Source organism: Balaenoptera borealis (assembly GCF_965194805.1).
Source record: "Balaenoptera borealis genome assembly, chromosome: 14".
Classification (NCBI taxonomy): Eukaryota; Metazoa; Chordata; class Mammalia; order Artiodactyla; family Balaenopteridae; genus Balaenoptera; species Balaenoptera borealis.
Genome location: NC_138875.1, coordinates 13,736,332 through 13,757,649, shown reverse-complemented (window position 1 = coordinate 13,757,649; position 21,318 = coordinate 13,736,332). Strand labels below are relative to the sequence as shown.

General features: G+C 42.6%; 1 long non-coding RNA gene across 1 annotated transcript; it reads right to left on the bottom strand.

The window, feature by feature from the left end:
- Nucleotides 1–875: 875 nt before the first annotated feature.
- Nucleotides 876–20,987, bottom strand: LOC309610320. Its single transcript, XR_014233849.1, has 2 exons — nt 6,351–20,987; nt 876–5,126 (listed from the first exon to the last, which is right to left on the bottom strand). It is a non-coding gene; the product is annotated as an uncharacterized lncRNA (long non-coding RNA).
- Nucleotides 20,988–21,318: the final 331 nt, after the last annotated feature.

The window sequence follows — 21,318 nt, the reverse complement described above, 5'->3', positions numbered from 1 at the left end:
GCTCACAAAGCCAGTTAGCGACAGCCAGAACAGGGCCTGGGCCAGGCACTCTTTTCCCGATGCCGCCCTTGCCTTTTCATCAGTGGGGATCTGGGCCCCTGAGCACTCAGCACTTTGCAGAGAGTGACGCTGTGCAGTTAAGGGCTCAGTTGCATGGACAAGCTGTAAGCGCTAGAGAAGTTCAGAAGATAAAAGGGTGCTGGGGTGATTACAGAAGACTCATGGGGAAGATTCGATCCAATCCAGGTCATAAAGAAGGGGGAGAGCTATTTTTCGAAGCCATTTTAAATTCAGTCAGAATCTCTAACCGCTTCCTCCTCAAGATAAGGACCTTCAACACTTGAACATCCCCCCAAACTTTCCCCACTTCCCATCTTCCAAACGTTCATCTAACGTATTGTGTACAGAAAAAAATTAGCTTACTATTATTTTTGACAATCGATCCAACATATATTAACCATTGGTTCACCATCGCCTCTCCATCCCGTACCTTCTGATTTCATTTTCTTCTTTCTGAGCGTAGCTATTGTTCAGTGGTCCTTTCAGCAAGGGTCTCTGAGAGGCAACACGCTTAGCCCTTGTGTGTCTGCCAATGTCTATTTACCCTCACTCCTGGGCGCTCTTTTACCTGGGCAAAGACTCCGTCTAGCATTTACTCTCAGTGCTGAAAAGGCTGCTGTTCTTTTGTGGCTAGTGGGACTCTTCTTGCTGCTTGCTAGTAAAGTTTTCCTCTTTGTTCTCTATGTTTGCCAGTTTCATTATATCTCCACTTGGCTTGTCCCTCCATTCAGGTATCCACTTAAATGCCAACTCTTCAGAAAGATCTTCCTCAACCCTTACCTAAAATAGCTCCTCTGAAAGTCCTTTGCTCTGACTTATTTTTCCTTCATAGCACATATCTACACAGGAATTTGTATTATACATATATAACTTGCATGTATTGTACTATAGATGTACATTATACATGCGTTCCTCTACCGAGTCCCCTAGAACAGCGCCTGGCAGTAAATGGCTCAATAAATAGCTGCTGGTAAATGAATGGTTATACCTACATGTGGGGGGTTGTGGTGGTTGTTGAATTTATCCTGCCCGGCTCTTTCGACCTTAACATCTTCGATCTGGAAACACTGGCTATTTCCTACAGTAAGTGGTTTAGCGGCTTCTGCAGAGAAACCGAACCAATAGGTATAGATGTGTATATAGATATAGATACAGATCATATAAATAGATAGAGTTTGTATATATGTGTGTGGTAGATAGATAGATTGATAGATGGATAGATAGATAGATAGGTGATAGATAGATAGATAGATAGATAGATGATAGATAGATAGATAGATAGATAGATAGATAGATAGATAGATAGAGATTGATTTTAAGGAATTGGCTCATGCAATTGTGGAGGCATGGTAAGTCCAAAATCAGTGGGATAGTCTGGCAGGCTGGAGAACCAGGAAAGAGCTGCCTTTCGAGTCCAAAGACAGACTTCAAGCAGAATTCCCTCCTCTTCCAGGGACCTCAGTCTTTTTCTATCAAGGCCTTCAACTGATTGGATGAGGTCCACCCACATTATGGAGGGTAATTTGCTTTACTCAAAGTCTGCTGATTTAAATGTTAATCTCATCTAAAATATATCTTCACAGAAACATACGGAATGATGTTGAACCAATATCTGGGTACCAGGGGCTAGCCAGGTGGACGCATAACATTGACCATCACAGGCTCCCACCTGAGCAGGAAGCGCTCTGTGTATGCCTGCCTGCCTTGCTCCCATTTCGCATGGCTGCCTCTGTGTGGTCTCGGGTCTGCTCACGTCCAGCTGGCTCCTGCCTCTTGGCTCCCCACTGGAGTTATTTCATACCCAATTCTCTGGCTTCATGCAAGAGTTCCAGTTTCCCACAAGGAGTAGGACAGGCCCTGCAGACTTCCCCAAGCAGCCCCAGAAGTCCTGTGCCTACGGCCCTTATCTGATCATGAGTCCTGTGGGCCCTATGACTTCACTGTCCCCTCTCACCACCGTGAGTTTCCTCTACATTCAGGTTCATAGAGGATTTCTGCTTGTTTTGGAGGGGGGGTTGTAAATTTTTTTAATTTTAAAACAATATTTCATCCTGAGCAGTTGGAGGGGAAGGTGGAAGAGTGTATACACTCACTCTGACATCCGATTGGAAGTCAGTGGGAATCAAATAGGTCTAAGAGAGATGGGAAGGCATCCTGGGCCAGCAAAGCTGGAACACCCATGAGAGTGAGCATGTCACATGCAGAGGAAAGCTAAGAGCCCTTCTTGAACATTCTAATATTCAAGCACCTGCCGTGGGCTGTGCAGGATGCTTGAGGCAGTGACGTACAACACATATGCACCCCTGTTCTCACAGGCCTTGCAGCCAGACTGGGGTGAGCATGTTGGGCAGAGTGGGAGGTGGGATTTGATAACTCAGGGTCAGATTTAAAAGCACCTCAGAAGTCTGGTAAGAGGCTTGACTTGACTTCCTAAAAAAACAGAGCTGCAGGATTGGGGGGGCATGGGGGTTACATGCTGGAAGCTATGTGTAAGAAAGTGAATTTGGTAGTGGAAAACTAGAGGCAGGGCATCAGCTAGGAGTCAATGACGTAATTCTTGGTTTGCCTTGGACAGTACATATTTATGTCTCTTGTCCCAGTATAATTATTTATAGTATCCCTTTTTCATTGTCAAAGTATCCTATGTGGATGATCAATTACCATGTTACCTAGCTAGAAGCTTGAGAACATGAGCTTCTTGCGGGTAAGGCCTGTGGTCTCTTTGTCTTTGTTCCTCAAATGTGCAGTGCCTGACACATAACAAACATTTCACTGTCGAAGAAATGAATGACTCTAACACAGGAATCAGAAAGGGCAGTTATGACGGTAGCAAGAGATTGAAGCTAATGTGGTATTTATGAAACCAGAGTTTCAGGGAGGAAGCTATGGTAAACAAAATCTAGTGTTCCAGGAAAAGCTAGGAGACCACAAGAAATAAAATGAACATGGGCTTCTTGGAGACATGACTAATCCCAGGTCTCGGAAAGTACAAGACCAGAGTGAAATATCTTGGACCAGAAAGCAAGAAAGTGCTGAGAGACTAAGTGGGCCTATGTCAAAGGACACACACAGGCACTGGCTTAAAGGGGCTCCCACTGGCCACATTTGTGTAGATTTGAGCTTCAAAAAGAATAATGACGGCTATGGGTTATGAAACAGAAGAAAGGAAATCTTGAGTCTGTACTGGTAATGAACAAAAAAGGATCGGAGGAGGCTCTTTTTAACCTAAGAACACCAGCCAATAAGGAACTAGAAAATTGCCATTTTGCAGCCATCAGTGTAATAACTGGTTGAGGCAAGGATAATCCGTGAATGCTAAAATCAGGGAGTGAAAAGCTGTTGGAAACAGGATATTCACATGGTCTCAAAAGAATGCTTTTAATTACAAATGGGAAAAAGATACTTTTACAATGGAGAAATCTGGCAGAAAAAAACATAGTTACCAAACAAGTAATGGGACAACATCAATATGTACCTCCTGATGTGATGCAACTGGAAGTACACAACGTCATTTAGGTGGTATTCTTGACAAAACATAAAACAGAACAATGTTTAATCTGGATCTAAACACGAGGAAACAATCAGATAAGCCTAGAATGAGGGACATTCTGCAAGACAATTGGCCTGAACTCTTCAAAAATGTTAACTATCATCAAATTTCATAAAAGAGGATGGAACAATCTAGAATTCTGAATTCTAGATTAAGGGAGCTCGGAGAAACAAAATAAAGACAATATATGAAATTTATCTGGGTCCTGGATTTAAAAACAACGACAACAACAAAACTTCAAAAGACATTTTGGGGGACAACTTAGGGTTTTGACTATAAACTGTCTATTAAATGATCTTATTGAATCAATGTTAAATTCCTTGCAAATAATAGTGTATTGTAGTGAATGCCTTTAAAAAAATTTAGGCAATAATTGCTTAAGTATTCAGGCTGAAATATTCAGGTGAAATGTCATGATAAACACAACCTTCTCTCAATTACTCTGCCAAAACACACACACACACACACACACACACACACACACACACACACCAGAAGAGCAAATGTGGCAAAATGTTAGTAATTTGGTGAAGTGGGGTGAAGGGTATATGGGTAGTCACTGTATTATTCTTTCAACTTCTCTATGGGTTGGAAATTTCAAAATAAAAAAGGAAAGGGGAGAGTAAAAAAAAAAAAAAGGAAAAAAGAAAGCCTGGAGGCTTTTCAATGAAATAGGGCATCTGACAAGCTTCAAGGGGGCGGGTGATTTGGAGTGAGAGAGAGAAATCAATTGCCACAGGTTAAGGAGGTGACAGAGAGGAAAGACGTAAAAGTGAAGACTGTCAATAAGAATGAGGAGAAAGGAGAAAACAGGATCAAATGAATGTGTTTTGTGGTTTGTTTTTTTAAATAGGAGGGCTGTATAATGGTTTGAAGGTAGAGGCACCAAGTGGAAATGAAGTAGCTGATAACAGTGACAGGGCAGGATGAGCCCAGCTGGGGAGATATTATCTTGGATGTGTGTGGAGAAGTCACTTAGGTCACCCGAGACACGCTTCCACCAGGACTGGTGGTTGGAAGCTGTTCCCTGTCCCCAGCTCCCTACCCTTAAAAAATCCACACTGGTGTTTCCTCCACGGCTTTGGAGAGGTCATTTCTCACTCTTCTGCAGCCACCCCAGTCCTCCGTCATCTGAAGACTTCTACAGGAATGGATTAGAGAGACTTCTACAGGATTTCACCTCATGTTCGTTTATTAATAATTCCCTGAAGAGGTCACTTCCACCAGAGATTCACGGAGGGGTCCCTGACACTGTTTCCCTAGACCCCATTTCAGCTCACCTGTTCTTCATCTTTCCAAGGCAGACATCACTCCCAGCAGAGCGTCCCCAGCACCAAATCCATAAATCCATTCTTTCTATTCTACAACCGTGAGGCATGATGGAAAGCTGGAAGCATAGTGCATGAAGGCAGGTTGAAAATGGAGGCAACATATCTCTGAGAAGTTAAAGTCCATTGTCATCTCCAGGTTGTGTTTTAGAGGTTTCTGATGCCATGATTGGTCGTATGAGATTTATCTTGAGTAAAGGGAGAAGGTAGGAGCAGGATATTTTTACATTAAATGTTTAATACTTACCCAAAACAATATATGTAATGATGCATGTACACAGTTTAAAAAGGCAAGTAGTACTAATAAGCTTGTGATTAAAAAAACTAACACTCCCCTTTCCCTTCCCTTTCCACACCTGGTTTCCATCATTTACCAGCTGCTTCTGATATTTACAGCCATATTTCTAAATGATACGTTTATACTAATACTTCTTGCTTAATTTTACTTATTATCTGTTCATTTTCTTCAATTGAAGATAAGCATTTAATGACCTTATCAGCACCACCGCTTCACCCACATAAACACAAAAACATACCAAAGCCTCTCTCTCTCTTCTCACCCTCCCAACAAGAGTTATATCACAGTTTCTGGTTAAATCAATAGTCATAGTTTACATTCTTATTTATTGCATCACTTTAATAAGTTTCCTGGATTCCCTGAGTGTGAGGCCAGACTGCTTGGGGAGCATCTCTAGCCTGTGGGAACTTGACCTGAGGTAGCAGAACCTCCTTAGGCTGGACCACTGGGCTTTCACAACAGTCTTGGTCTGGCAGCCACAATAGGAGCTCCAAGTTACCGAACGAGCAAAATTCCTTGGAAAACCAAGTAAATGTGATTTCTCACCCTTTTCTAAACCAAGGGTCCAGCTTATATACAACTTCATAAGCTCCAGGTAAACGATAGGAGAAAAACAGTAGCAAATTGACAAACTGAGCAGATGTGCTCAAGAATGTGTGGTGAAGGTCACATTATCACCCACATTACTGGTTAACACACCTTAAATGTCACCAGAAACATGGGTAAATTGCAATTTTAGACAGAGAGCATCAACAATATAGAATTATTGACCAGATTCTTGGCAACAATTGAGAATTTTCTTTTTCAGCCGCACAGTGTGGCATGCAGGGTCTTAGTTCCCCGACCAGGGATCAAACCCGTGCCCCCTGCAGTGGAAGGGCAGAGTCCTAACCACTGGACCGCCAGGGAATGCCACAACTGACAATTTAAAATGTTTCCGATTGCTATGGAAACAAAACCAGAATACCAGTAATTATCAATAATTTCTCACGCTGAAACTCAAACCCAGCTCTGATTTCCATAATAAGCTAGATGTGTTTCCAAAAAATGTTCAACATCCAGGGATTTTGTTACACCAAAGGCAAAGTCAAATTTGAATAATCCCTCTTGGTACCTGCTTGCCTATGGTGCCTCAGCTTGTTCTCAGGACTCCCAAACAGGAGAGATAAAAGCGCTCATTGTACTGAAGATGAAGCTGGGAACAGAGGAAGGATCACATCATGTGTCAGAGCCGGGGCTGGGGGTGCCTTACACTCCAAGACAAACCTTGAATTGAGCAAGAGCTGGTTCTTAAATGGTGTGAGTGAAAAGGCGCCTTTCAGAATAAGGGTCCTATGTCTCTCAGCCCTGTGCTCCAACACTTAACACTGGCCTGAAAGACAGAAGGAAAACATGTCTTCAAGACTCTCCTTTCCTCCAGATCCATCAGGTTTGCCTTCAGAGTTCACCATCGCCCTTGATTCCTGCAATAAAGAGAATTCCATATTGTTCTTTGTCAGACACTAAGTGCACGTCCAGGCTTGAAACATTGCCTTAGTCAGAGTATTCACTGTTTTCCCTCACCTATCTATTAAGGCTCTTGGTTTGGCCCTTTCCCCTCTACTGCCATACATCCTCGGATCTTTTCCTCCAATAGTAGCAAGTCTCCTTTGATCCCCACATCCTCTTCTAGTTCTTATCCTCTCTCTTTCTTGTCTTCACAATCAAACACCTGAAAGTGGTGGTCAGGGCTTTCTATCCACCTCCTCACCCCCACTTCACTCCTGGACCACAAGATCATCATTCCTTATCACTGCACTTAAATTACCTGTGATAACATGACCACGACTTAGTCATCAAAAGAAGTACGATGGATTCTTCCCAAGCCTTACTGTTTTTTCACCTTTGTGTAATAATTCAGATTACTGATGACGCCTTGCTTTGAAAATCTCTTTCCAGTTAGTTTTCATATTACTGTTTCTCCTTCGACCTCTGGCCATTCATTCTGTTTCTTCTGCTGATTCTTTTCTTCCACTAGTTTAGTGTTCCCTTGGGTTCCATCCTGGGTCTTCCTCTCCATGTCCGCCATATATATCCTAGGTAATATCATTCGTACTCAATGTTCTGTCTACCAAAAACAGCTTTGCCAACGACGGACAAACCTCTATCTATATAGTCTTCTTTTCCAGCCTCTGTACTCATCTAGTCATCTGCCAATAGGAGCTTTCCACTTAGATATTGTACATACTCAACAAAAGCACCTTGTTCAAGGCTAAATGTTTTCTCTCCTCCAATACCCTCCTTCAAATATCTCCTTTCCTTGTATTTGCTAATACTAGTGAAACCACAACCCTGGACGTCCTTTTTGACTTCACCACCAACTTTATCTACCTCTCACCTTGCCCAAATGAATCTCCAGATTCTACCTCTTAAAGTGGTAAATTCACCCCTCCATAATTGCCTCAGCTCCAGCCTTCTTAATTTCTCACCAATGACTGCAATTCCCTCCTACTGGCTTTCTCTACATACGATCTTGCCTCTTCTAGTCTATATTGCCACTAGAATTTTATTTGCAAAAATGCACGTTGGCTTATATCACTACAGGCTTTAAATCACTCAGGGACTCACCTCTATATTCAATACACAGTTCAAAAACTATCAAGACCTTCATGATTTGACCCTTACTACCTCTCTTATCTCATATTTCAACATTCCCAATGCACACCTGCATTCTAACCAAAGATCTACCGTCCATATCTTTGAATTTTTCAATATGTCCTCTGCCTGGAATACCCATGACCAGTTCATCCTGGCCAATGACTTCCATCTTTCAAGACAGCTTAAGCATCACCTCCTCCAAGAAGCCTTTCCTTTGACCTACCCCCAGGATAAGGTAGCAGCCTTTTCTTTTTTCTTTTCCAGCTTTACAGAGATATAATTGATGTATAACATTGCATATTTTTAAGGTTTACAACATGTTGATTCGATACACTTATCCATTGCAAAATGATTACTACCATAGAGTTAGCTAAAACCTCAGTCACATCACCTAATTACCATTTCTTTTCTTGTAGTGAGAACATTTAATATCTACTCTCTATAACTTTCAAGTATATAGTATAGTATTATTAACTATAGTCACCATCCTGTACACTAGATCCCTGGAAACTATTCATCTTATAACTGGAAATTTGTACTCTTATTGTACCAACATCTCCCCATTTTCCTCCACCTCCCAGCCCCTGGTAACCACCATTCTAGTCTCTGTTTCTATAAACTCGGCTTTTTTAGATTTCACATATAAGTGAGATCATATAGTAGTTGTCTTTCTGTGTCTGACTTATTTCATCAATATTGGTCTTTCTTGTGAGCTACCAGGCACCCTGTTCTCACCCATATTATGGAATATTCGCCCTACATTGTAATCACTGTTTGTCCTGACTTTCTTCTCCCACTAGATTATAAGCAACTTGAGTGCAGGAATCATATTTTGTTTGTCTATCTGTCCACTACTGTCTAGCCTAGCCCTTGACACAGAGGGGTGCTGAATAGATCTTTATTGAATACATGAGCAGAATAAATGAAGTAAGTATGGAGAAGTGTCAAAAGACCATGGTTCTAAAGACTATAAGAAAAACAACTAGAAGTTTCTACAGAAGGCTGTGTTTAGACAGGAGTTTAAAGTTCAAGCTACTAGACCCGGTGATTACGTAAAGTTCACTATGTAAATAGACTGTATAAGATTGCAATAGTAATGACGTTCATTGGCTTTCATTCTACAGAGATTTAAACCTCAATACATATAAAAATCAGGCAGGCACTGTAGTAGTAGAGTGAACAAAACAGAGAATTCTGCCCCTCCTCCCCACCCTCATACCTGTTCATGCAACTTACAGTTGATTATTTCAATACCATCTCCCTATATTCCAGGCACTATCCTTAGTGCTTTATAGGCATTTGCATTTAATCCCCATTAAAAACCTTGTTAAGCTGATGTTATTCCCATTGTACAGAGAAAACCAAGTCTCATGGAGACTAGGTAAATTGCTAAAGGCCACACGGTAAATGGTAGAGCAAGGATTTAATCCCAAGTAATCTGATTACTTTTCCTGCTCTTAATCACTCTAAGAACAATACAAACTTAACTTGAAAATCATTCATCTTCTATTCAGATATTTGGTTATTGTGGTTTCCCTCTAATTCTTAAAGTTATGTAGGAAGTTTATCTCAACTCTCCTTGTATAGATAGTACTATTAGTGTGGGGAGAAGGATTTTTTATAAAAATTGATCCAAAAAAATATAGAAATTTTGTAAGCAAGCATTTATGTTCCAAAGCCACGAAACTATGCATAATAGTGTGATTTACCACCCTCTTCTGGTCTTTGGAGCCTGGAGAATGGGGGGAATAGAATAGTTTTGAGAGGTAAGAACCTTACCTTGAGCACGTGCCGTGCTTTGGGTGAGCTCTGCCTCCTCTTTCTCACAAAGGTGATGTCATTCGGAAGCGGCAGCGTGTGCATGATTATATGACTGGTGTACAAGAGGCCACTTGCTACTTGGGGCAGAAAAGTTATTCAAGGTGTTCAGAAAAATAAATCTGTATCCCACTGAAGTGTTCTTTAACAAATGAGTTCTGCAGGGAAAAAGGAATTTGAGTACAGTAGAGATGGAGCCTGAGAGGGATAGAAAGGCAGCAGCAAAATCTATAACGACAAGGCAGCTACCTTTCCATGTGGTTCCAGGAAGGCTTTCCAGAATCTCTGGGAGGGGAAAGTTTGTGTTTCAATGGAAAACTAGACATTGTCTATAGCATACTTTTCCCCCACCATCTGAAGCTGAGTCTATGGGAACTATTTTACAACTGTGAAACGTGTAGGTAACTGACAGCAACGCAAGATAATTCTTGTCTATACACATACAAATGAATTCTGCCTGGTTGGAGGATGACCCTCTCTCTTGTGGAAAAACCAATTTTGCCTCTGTTTGCACATTCATTTCAACATTCCTTTACTTTATTTATTTTTTAAAAATATTTATTTAATTATTTTGGTTGTGCTGGGTCTTAGTTGCAGCATGCGAACTGTTAGTTGCGGCATGCATGTGGGCTCTAATTCCCTGACCAGGGATCGAACCCAGGCCCCCTGCATTGGGAGCACAGAGTCTTATCCACTGTGCCACCAGGGAAGTCCTGACATTCCTTTACTTTAAAAAATTTTATTCTTTATCTTATTCCTTACTGCTTATAGCCAGTGATCTGCCTGGTTTTCCCATTACGACTAAAATAAAATCTTTAAACTGAGTTCTTGTTTATATTCTTTTGAGGATATATCCTTTTGAATTTATCTTTATGACTGAGAATTCACCAGGGAGGCCCTGCCTCTGGTTCTGCCCCTTCCTCCTTGACCCAGCTTGGTACTTAGTTCCAAGGTGTGGAAGTTCCCAAGTGCCAAGCCTCAGGTTATGGCTCTTGCACTTGGGAGCAGATAATGTCCACCCTCTGCAACCTTGAGGGTCCCCACAGGTTGACAAATGGCTCCCCTTTGATATCCTATCCAAAAGCTGTCAACCAATGCTCAGAATGGTATAACATTTTGATCAGCTTTATTAATGATGAATAAAATTCATCATTTAAGTGTGCTCTTCAATGAGTTTCAACAGCTGTGCGGAGTTGCCTACCATCACCACAATCAAGATATAGAACATTTCCATCCCCCAAAAGTCCCCTTGTGCCCCTTTACAATCAATCCCCCCTCCCCACCTGCAGCCCTTGGCAGTCACTGACCTGCTGTCTCACCATTGGGTTTGTCTTTTCTAGAATTTCATATAAATAGGATCACACGACATTTAGTCTTTTTTTCCTTTATTTTTTAAAATTGATGTATAGTTGATTAACAGTGTTGTGCTAATTACTGCTGTACAGCAAAGTGATTCAGTTATACATATATATACATTCCTTTTTTTAAAATATTCTTTTCCATTATGGTTTATCACAGGATATTGAATATAGTTCTCTGTCTTATACAGTAGGACCTTGTTGCTTATCCATTCTATATATAAATGCTTACATCTGCTGACCCAAATCTCCCACTCCATCCCTCCCCCAACCCCCTCCCGCTTGGCAACCACCAGTCTGTTCTCTATGTCCCTGATGCTGTTTCTATATCATAGTTCATTTGTGTCTTATTTTAGATTTCACATATAAGTGATATCATATGGTATTTGTCTTTCTCTTTCTGACTTACTTCACTTAGTATGATGATCTCTAGTTGCCTCTAAGCAACATTTAGTCTTTTATGTCTGGCTTCTTTCACTTAGCATAGCACTTGTGAGATTTACTTATGTTGTTTTGTGTATGAATCGTTCATGCCTTGTTATTGCTGAGTGATATTCCATTGCATGGATTTACCACAATGTATGTATCCATTCACCAGTTGATGGACATTTGGATTGTTTCCAGTGTGGGGTTGTTATGAATAATAAGAATAAGTGGGATTACTGGGTCATATAGTAAGTATATGTTTAACTTTAAAAGAAACGTTCAAACTTTTCCAATGTGGCTACCATTTTCCATTCCCACCAACAGTACATGAGAGTTCCAGTAGCTCCACACCCTCACCAACACTTGGCATTGTCACTCTTTCTAATTTTAGCTTTTCTAGTGGGGCATGTAGTGTTAGCCCAGTGTAGTTTTAATTTGCATTTCCTTAACAATTAATGGTATTGAGCATCTTTTCATGTATTTGTTTGCCATGTGTACATCTCCCAGGGTGAAACTGCTATTTAGATTTTATGCCCATTCTTTAATCAAGTTGTTTATCTTCTTATAATGGAGTTTTAAAGGTGCTTTATATATTCTGAATACAAGTCCTTTATGAGACATTTATTTTGCAATTATCTTCTCCCAGTCTGTGGCATGAGAAAGCCGTTACATTTTGACAAATAAGAATTTTCTCATTCAGAATCCCTGGAAATGCAAACCAGTACACCGTGTCTGTTGACGTCAGCAAAGCAGCAGCCAGCCTACGGAGGAGGGAAGGAAACACATATGCAGCTCCAGAATTCAACCTCAAAGGAAGCTGCTCTCTGTCTTCAGCCCCATCTCTTGATTTTCTTGCATTTTATTGATTCCAATTATTTTCTTTCCTATGTTACTTGCTTTCTGTAGCTACTGCAATTTTAGACAGAAACATGTATTTGGAAGAGCCATCTGTTTCTTTCCTGCTGCAAATGAACATCTCGGCTTCCATATTTTATGGTGAGCCCCAAATAGTAAAAACGCAACAAAGCCACTCACATGGAAATTGTTCCTGATTGCTCCCAATTCAACCTCTGGATGATATACTGCTCTCTCTAACTTCTAGGGACAAGCTTGTCTGACATCTTCAGTCTTTGGGGGGAGATAAGAAGGAGAAAGTTCCCAGTGAAAGGAAGCCTTGTGGTATCCATTGTTTTATTAAAACACTGACCCCGTAGAAAAGAATTTCTGCTGGAAATATAAGGCAAGGTCCAATGTTTAGCAGTGCAAGAAGGACTCTCTGACCTCCCCGGTCTCTCCTGAAGTAGCTCATAAGACCCTCACGAGAGAAGTGCCCTCCCCATACCCGGAGGAAAAGAGCGTCCTTATCTCTGAAGACTGAGGAATAGGGAAGAACAGACCTTGCTAACCACCTCCACTCCCATCCCTGTTTACTACTCTTAGCTCATACCCTCTTGTCTTATCCTGTTTTTCCAGAACTTTCCACTCTTCATCATTTCTCTTGGCCTCACCCTGTACTCCAGCCATTGCTATGGAGACCAGGTCCACTCAGCTTTGCCCAGCTTCCCATAGACACAGCTCAAGAATGCCTCGTCCCGAGCCTTCTCCCCTCAGCTCCTGCTTCCAGCCCTGGAGCTTCCCTGATGCGGGTGCTGCTCTACATTCACACAGGCCACCTAGAGTGGACTGGGGAGGAGTGGGATCCTTATGCCCAGTGGTGGCAGGACTCTTGGAGAAGCACGTCCCCCTTTGGCCCCTGGGGAGCCAGTTCTGAGGGTGTCACAGGAGGCTTCTCGGAAGGTTCCAGCAGGACGGAGCACCAGATGCTTGTAGCATGACCGGCTGGATAATGCATCTTTGTTTTGGCTTTCCCCGCTCTGTTCCCTTGCTCTGTCTCTCAAGCCTGCTCCCTGGGATCGGGTACACTCCCAAGTAGATGACTGGTAGGCAAGCCCTTTTTAGGCTCCTCTTTCAGGAAATTCAAGCTAAGACAGAGGATGTTAAATATCTAAGCAAGGGAGCAAACAAACAAACACATGTGTGTGCATGTGTTTATATGTATATAGGATTTCTTTTTCTACCCTTCCAATTTCCGGTTTGGTCACTGATACGCTGATGCATTCAATCCCAGCCAACCACCTGGTAATTGAACACTGTAACATCCTAGCTTATGCAAGTGCACCCACCCCACCCCCACACCCAGACAGGTTTGCACAACTCAGATTTTGCAAAAGTGATAATGACTCCTAAATTGACATCCTGAGTTTTAAAGGTACAGAACCTGTAACACAAACTGTATGTGTATAATATACTTTCAAATAGTTTTTACTGTTGAAGTCACCAAAATATTTTCACATGCGATGGAAGAAGGATGCTGGCCCCTTCTTTAGCTTTAGGTTTAGCATTTTATTTCTTACTTTAAGTCAGTGGTCTTAGATTTACAAATGGCCCTCCACTCTTGTTCTCTCCTGGTGGCTTTTGGGATAAGATTGGAAGGAGATGAGGGTGAAGACACAGGCACCCCGGAAATAACATGATTTGGCACCATTAGAAACCCCACAGGAGCACCATAAACCTGAAAACAAAAAGCCTTTCTCCTGGGACCTGCCGTCTCCCCTGAGCCCTTGCTCCGTGACATTAGCTTAGCTTGTGTTTTCATGCATAATGCAACCTCTTCCACGTCTCTAATATGCTATCAGCACCTTCCGGAACAATTTGTATGGGTCAGATCTGCGTTAGTCATGGCTTGTGGGACCTGAGGAGCAGCTGTACCTGATCACGAAGGGAGACCAGAAGGCTTGTTTTGAGTCTCTGCTTAGCCTCTCTCTGTGATACCAGAAAGGACTGGAATTTTTTGTTCCTAGTTTTCCGATACTTATGAGCAGCCTTATGAAAAAAGTATCCATTCGCCTGTTTATTTTTAACTATCATATTAAACATTCCAGCAGAAAAATACAAGATCAAAACCCCCAAAGGTCAAATGCCTGCTTCCTAGCTGGAGTTTCAAAACTGCTTAGAAGCTGCAAGCCGCCTAATCCCAGGGCATTAATATTCTGGGAAAACGCGGAGGACTCCCGTCCCTGTGGGAGCGTCTCCTGGGTTTGGAGGCAGTGAGCATTCTGTCAGGCGAAAGGAAACACACATTAGCCAAATCCAAGCAGACTGCTCAGATGCTGTAAAAGATTCCCAGTAGAACTCCTTAAAGCTTTTCTGACTGATCTTCGACTTCAAGGTTATGCCCAAGCAAACCGCACTGGAAGCTGATGTATTGCAACGAGGCTGGCGACTCACCAGAATCAAACCAGTGCAGACCTTTGACAGATCTGTCCCCTCCGCTGAGAGACGAAGCCCGGGGCTGGGCTCAAAGTGTCTAAATCCAGCCCATGGATTCCTGGAACTCCCAGCTTGGTCAGAGGCTCGGGATGGGAGGTGAGAAGTACAGGAGACTCATTTCCCCTCTGCTGCCTGTCACACTGCCTTTCCTGATATTATCTAAACACTCCAAGCCACAATGTAAATAAAAATCAGCATTAAGGAAAAGGCTGAGATTTTGATTGTACATGCCTGGAAAGGTCATTACCAAAGGAGATGAAATGGCCTGACCCTTTGGCTCACCTCTGGGTCCATAGGCTCCTATACCTTATACATGTTCTCGCCTCATAAATCCCTTAAAATTCAGTGGGCTCACAAATTTGCCAGATCTGCTGAGAAAGAGGACCTGGGAACAGACTCTCAGATGGCACATGGAAAGAAGCCCCCGTCTCCCTTCTACACCAGGTTAAGATGGAGAGGTGTCAGCAATTCCTGAAAACCTCTGCCCTGAGGGACTTCAGACAGGAACAGAAAAAATAAGGGGACTTTGGACGATTGCTACCAGCAGAAGTCTGGGAAATGACCAGGTCAGGTATTTGCTGAGCTATTTAATGAGGCTGCACAAGCAATAAGAAGAGGTTGATAGGGTTTTAGTGTCACTGAGGTTTCCAGGGCGAATTAAAGAAAGCAGTGAAGTAAGAGGAGAGTGGATTTAAAAATTAACCTGTGTGTGAATGTACTATGTTCGCAACAGGAATTAAAAAGCAAACAAGGATTAATTGACCCCTTCCTTCCCCAGAAGCAGGGCACTGGCATTTCAGGAGCAAAATCGATTGGTTGAGAATTCGCTCAGCTAGGTAATTAAACCAGGAAGCTGATCAACACTCAGTAGATGGGATTTAGAATCCCACTGACAAGCTACAGAAGAATCCAGAAAGGAAGCTGAGAATGGCTGTTTGGTTCAGACACGATTGGATCCTAAAGGTTTCTGAGTTAAAAAAAATAAAAATAAAAATAGTGCTTTGCTCTCCTCTCTTGCTTTAAAAACTCTTTTGATTCAGTATTAACCCAAAATAAGGATTCCCACTCAAAGCAGTTCTCTCGGTGGCAGGTGACAGATGGAAAGGGCCCAATCTGTGATTACGTGGTTCACTTATGCAACTGCAATTAAGCTGCCTGTGAAGTTCACGTAGCTAAATAAAAATTACAACCAAGTTACTTATTAGCTACCTTGAACCTGCCTCCCTGGGAGCTGGAGGGGTGGTGAGAGAGCCAATTTCCAAGTGAGCTGGAGTGATCCGCCTCGCTATCTGCTGGGCTCAGATGGGTCCTGAGCGTCCTGTGCACGACTGAACAACCAGAGCCGCCCAGAGATGTCTCAAGACCGATCAGATTCGTAGACCCACCAGCAACCTGCCAAAATGCTCAGGTCCTAATCAGAGGAACCTGATCTAACTCTCCTACAAATAAGAGATGGGCCCCAGGCCCTTCTCTTCTACACACATCAGATGAAAGTGGGAAATATCAGGCAAAGGACAAAGGCAAAAGCCAAAAGGGTTTTCTTCAAAGCACAGTAGGGGGGGAAACTCTGTTATAGGGGAGGGTTTAGGGCATAGACATCGCCAAGGCTGTTTCACCTGTTACTGCTGCTTGTTGGTCTCAAGATTCTCTGGGGAAGAGGTGGAGTGGAAGGAAAATCTAGGGGTAACAGCTCACAATTGGCCCAGTGACCATGGCCACCTCTCAAGCACTCATTCAGGATTTCCAGGATTCCTGGGACTTCTGGAGGAGCCAGTTTCTCCCACTTCTTGCTTGACAATTCATGGATTTCGCTAGATACATAGCAGTTTGGCTTTCTGGCAGGGAAAAATGAAGGAGATGACCCTGTAGCAAAAGACTCTTGGAGACACAAATGGCTAAAACATAGGAAAACACACAAGAGAAGGCAACTCATTTTATCCAAGGAGAGAGAGATCCTTACAGGGTATGAGCAAGTGAGTTGTATCTTGGAGGATCCATATTATAAAATTCTAGAGTCATTCATAGAGACAGAAAGTAGAGCATTGGTTACCAGGACCTGGAGGGAGGGGAGGTGGGGAGTTAGTGTTTAATGGACACAAAGTTTCAGTACAGGATGATGAAAAATTTCTGGAGATGGATGGTGGTGATGGTTGCACAACTATGTGAATGGATTTAATGCCCTTGAACTGTGCACTTAAAAAGATAAATTTTATGTTAGATGTATTTTACCATAATAAAAATAAATTTGAGAGTCATGCAATGACGATGTAATTTCCTGTGTAATTCATATACATAGACATATAGTCTACGGCTAAGTCTTCTCCATGTTTTTTAAAAAACATTGCTAAGGCAGGGGGAGGGATAAATTAGGAGTTTCAGATTAGCAGATGCAAACTACTATTTTTATAAAATGGTTAAACAACAAGGTCCTACTATATAGCACAGGGAACTACATTCAATATATTGTAATAAACTATAATGGAAAAGAAAGACAAACAAACAAAAACATTGCTGAGGGACACCCGAAAGATAAAGACCTCAGGGTGTGAGAGATGCTCCTGTATCCATTCAACCTCAAGGCGTTTGTGTGAAATATTTCCCAAAGAACATGTCAGCCCAGGTCCCTGTGTCCTCAGCCTGCTGTGTGTGCATCTGCCCCTGTGCCCTGAAACCTCCCTATGTCCAGGCAGGGTTGCCGAAGAGCCAGAGTTTGTCTTCTTGACACTTAGTCGCCCCTGCCCTTTCTGCTTTTCTTATCCAGTCATCAGTCTCTTTTCTTTCCTGATTTCAGAAAGGGATCTAATACATTCATTCACACAGAGGTATAAGGGTCTAAGAAGATTTATACAGCCCACCCGCAAATATTTACATTTTACCTGGAAGCTAAGCTTTGAGCAAGAAGAGTTAAAATACAGAAATGGGAATAGAGTTTTCAACCTCTCCAACTCTTTCCCACAGGCTGTGTTTTTATGCCTCAAAATCAGATTTTGCCTGCATGTCTCAGGTAACCTTAGAAATGTCTTTTCCGTAGTCTCTTTCCCTGGTCAGTTTCTCTGTCAGGCGCTACTTTCAGAAGCCCAGACAATGCTCTCGCCCATCAGCCCTCTTGGCCAGAGCCCTGCACCAAGTTAAGTTGTTCATTGGGCACAGAAATGTCTCCAAGGCACCTTCTAAATCTGCCAAGGCCAATTTAGAAACAGAAGGCTGAAGCCAAATGGAAAAGTTGGGAGAGCACTCGTGGAGAACAGAGCTGGCCTGGGCCTGAAGGCAATTTATTACTAATCCAATGAGTGGCTGCAACCAAACAAGACGCTGGCAAAGAGCACACGGAAAGTTCTATCTTCACTCAAGCCTGTAGCCTGTCCTAGAACAAAGGAGCAAAGGTTCCTTAAACATAAACACAGCTGACTCTCTGGAGGGAAAGACAGTCTCTCTTTTATATCTGCAAAACCAGAACCAGCGGGGGCTGGGCCCAGGAATCTGTATTTTTACAAGGCTCCCCAGGAGAGCTGATGGTCTAAATTAAAGTGATGACAAATAAAAAGCCAAAATAGGGTGGTTTTGTGTTTGCTTTTGTTCAATGTTGGGGTGCATATCAACAATAAAGAATGTGATATTCATCTTATTTATTGACTTATTTCTTAAAACAGCAGGAAGATGCTGAGATAGGAGACTCTGCTCAACATGGCAGTTCCAAATGATCACAAAGGACCTGTTGTTTCACAGTGAAAGAGTCACCAACTGTCAAGGCCAACAAAAATATGTTCTACGGCTTTGGTTTCCCTTTACTTTGCCCTGATGCATGGAAAACCCTTTTCCCCAAGCCAAGTTATAGGGTGGAAGATATATTTTGTTTCTGATGTGGGACTGTAGGTTTAGGGGTAAAACAGAAGGCTGCAAATAGAAGGGAGGCTCCAAGGAAGACTGCAACCTGGAGAGTAAGCTATGGGGACACCTTGGAATTCTACACAGAATGGTCCTACACAGATTTAGGGGAGGGGCTGATTCTGGGACAGAGAAGCCATACCTCTCTCATGTGCAGATCAGTGTGAGCACCTGTCTTAGTCTGTTGGTGCTGCCATAACATAATATCACAGACCGGGTGGCTTGTAAACAACAGGAATGTGTTTCTCACAGCTCTAGAGGCTGCAAGTCTGAGATCAGGATGCCAGCATGGTTGGGTGAGGGCCCTCTTCTATGTCACAGACTTCTTGTATCCCACGTGTAGAAGGGGAGAAAGAACTCTTTGGGGTCTCTTTTATAAGGGCACTAATCCCATTCATGGAGGCTCCACCCTCATGACCTAACTACCTCCCCAAGGCCCCACTTCCTAATGCCATCACCTTTGGAGTTTAGGATTTCAACATATGAATTTGAGGGGACACAGACATTCAGACTGTAGCAGCACCAATCACATGGGTGAAAGGGCCCCCCTGTGAGGGGCCAATCCATCTCATCTGAGGGCAGCTACCCCACCACCTTTCACAGTCAGCTTCCTCCTCCTGGTTCCTCTTTCCTTTTACATCAACCCGTTTACTCTCTCCCCTAACTTCCCATTTCTCTCAGTCATCCAGCCTCAAAACCTTTGAGTTGATGAGGCATAATGAAAAGAGAAATTGACTTGGGGTCTGACAACCTGAATCCAGATCCCAACACCATGAATTTTGGGCCATGTGACTTTGGACAAGTCAATGACACTTTTTTGTAGCTCATGCCTCAGTTTCTAATAACTGCCTAGTCCACCCCACTGGGCTATTGTAGGAATCAAAATGAGCTATATGAAATGCACTTTTTATATCTCCATGTACATATGATCTTGTATTTGACATAACCTCTCACTTGCCACCATATCTGATGAGTCACCAAGTCCTGCTGATTCTGCTCTCTTTGGGTCCCTCCCACACATTTTTGCTTTTCCATTTTCATTGCTACCACTGCCTTCCTAACCTACTCGTTCAAGTTGACCTGAACCAATGGTTGTTCACTGTTACAGTATTAGGGTTTTAGCCTCTGTCAGCCTTCAGTGGCTGGAGGAAATGAGGGTCATAATCTCCTCTCCCTCTGCCTCTTGACCAGGTGGCCTGTCACAATAAAAGCAAGTCTAGAGCCGAATTCTGACACAAAGAGACGCTTATCAGCCAGCAGGAACAAACACCAGACCGCCCGGTTTGTAAGCTCTGCGAAGTCCCAGCTCTCCATCCTTTCACTCGAAAAAGCAGATGTGACAAGAAGCTAGCAGCAAGATTCAGTTAATTGGTCAGATGACAGAATTCTCTTTAAGCAGATAGACACAGAATCTAGTGGAATTCTAAGATCCAGAGGCCATTCCAAAGGACACGAGCTGCTTATACTCTGCTCATGCGAAGGCAAGGGTGCCTGTACAATTTGTCTACCAATCCAACAAATACGACTCATTCCAACAACAAAAAAAATAAAATCTAACGCCCAGTATGCTAATTAATACACCTTCTGATGTCCACTGGAAATACATATAACTGAAGTGTTAGCATCAAGCTCTGGAATATGATAGAACTACTCTTAAATAATCCAAGAGTACTGGGAAACCGCAGATGTTAAATAACTATGCCTAGGGTAGCAATTAAATAAACGCAAGCACACACGATCATCACACTGCTTAAACAGAGTTCCTTAAAAAAAAATGTTATAGATAATATATCAATGCCACACAGGGACTTTCACTTCTCTTTGTCAAATTGTCCTTCCTTTTCCTTTGAACATAGCCCACAAGTATTAGTGTCTTTCTCCTCTTCCTCTTACCCCAAGTAAGCCCTGATTATCTGTAACAATCCTTTATCTCTCAAATGATGCAATATTACCTTTCTGTTCATTTATCTAGCAAACACTTGAACCCCTAACACAACCAAAAGCCATGCAAGCCAGGATGGGAGGGGTTAAATAAAACAGTGCCCTGACTTCAGGGAGCTCTCAGTCTGGCCAAGAGGCAGACACTGGAACTCACAATAATAATACAAGGCAGTGAATCCAAAGACAGAAGTGTGCACAGGTTATAATGGAAGCACAAAGGAGGCACTCATGAGGGGGAAAATGTCTGAGGAAGCTTCCTTCCAGAGGAGTGTCATATGGCTGAGCCTTTAAGAGTGGAGGGTTAGGCTGTGCATTCTAGACAGAGAAGCTAAAAAAAAAAAAATTCCAATAATAATAGCTAAACTCCTGCTCTGTTCTTGGCACTCTTCTAGATACATCACCTCCATTGTTTCATTTACTCCTCATACTGACACTCAGAGATGGATACTACTATTATCTCCATTGTACAGAAGAAACACTGAGGCTTAGCATATTTAAACCACTTCCCTAAGGTCATACAGCTGGGATGTGGCAGAGCTGGGATTGGAACCCAGGGTTTTCTGACTCCTAAGACATGACTTTATTCTCCATTCAGGAAACACATGCAAGCAGTTGACTGGGCTTGAAACTGAAGCTCCAGACAACACGGTGCAATCAAGTTGACGAGATAAGTCAGCCAGATGATTT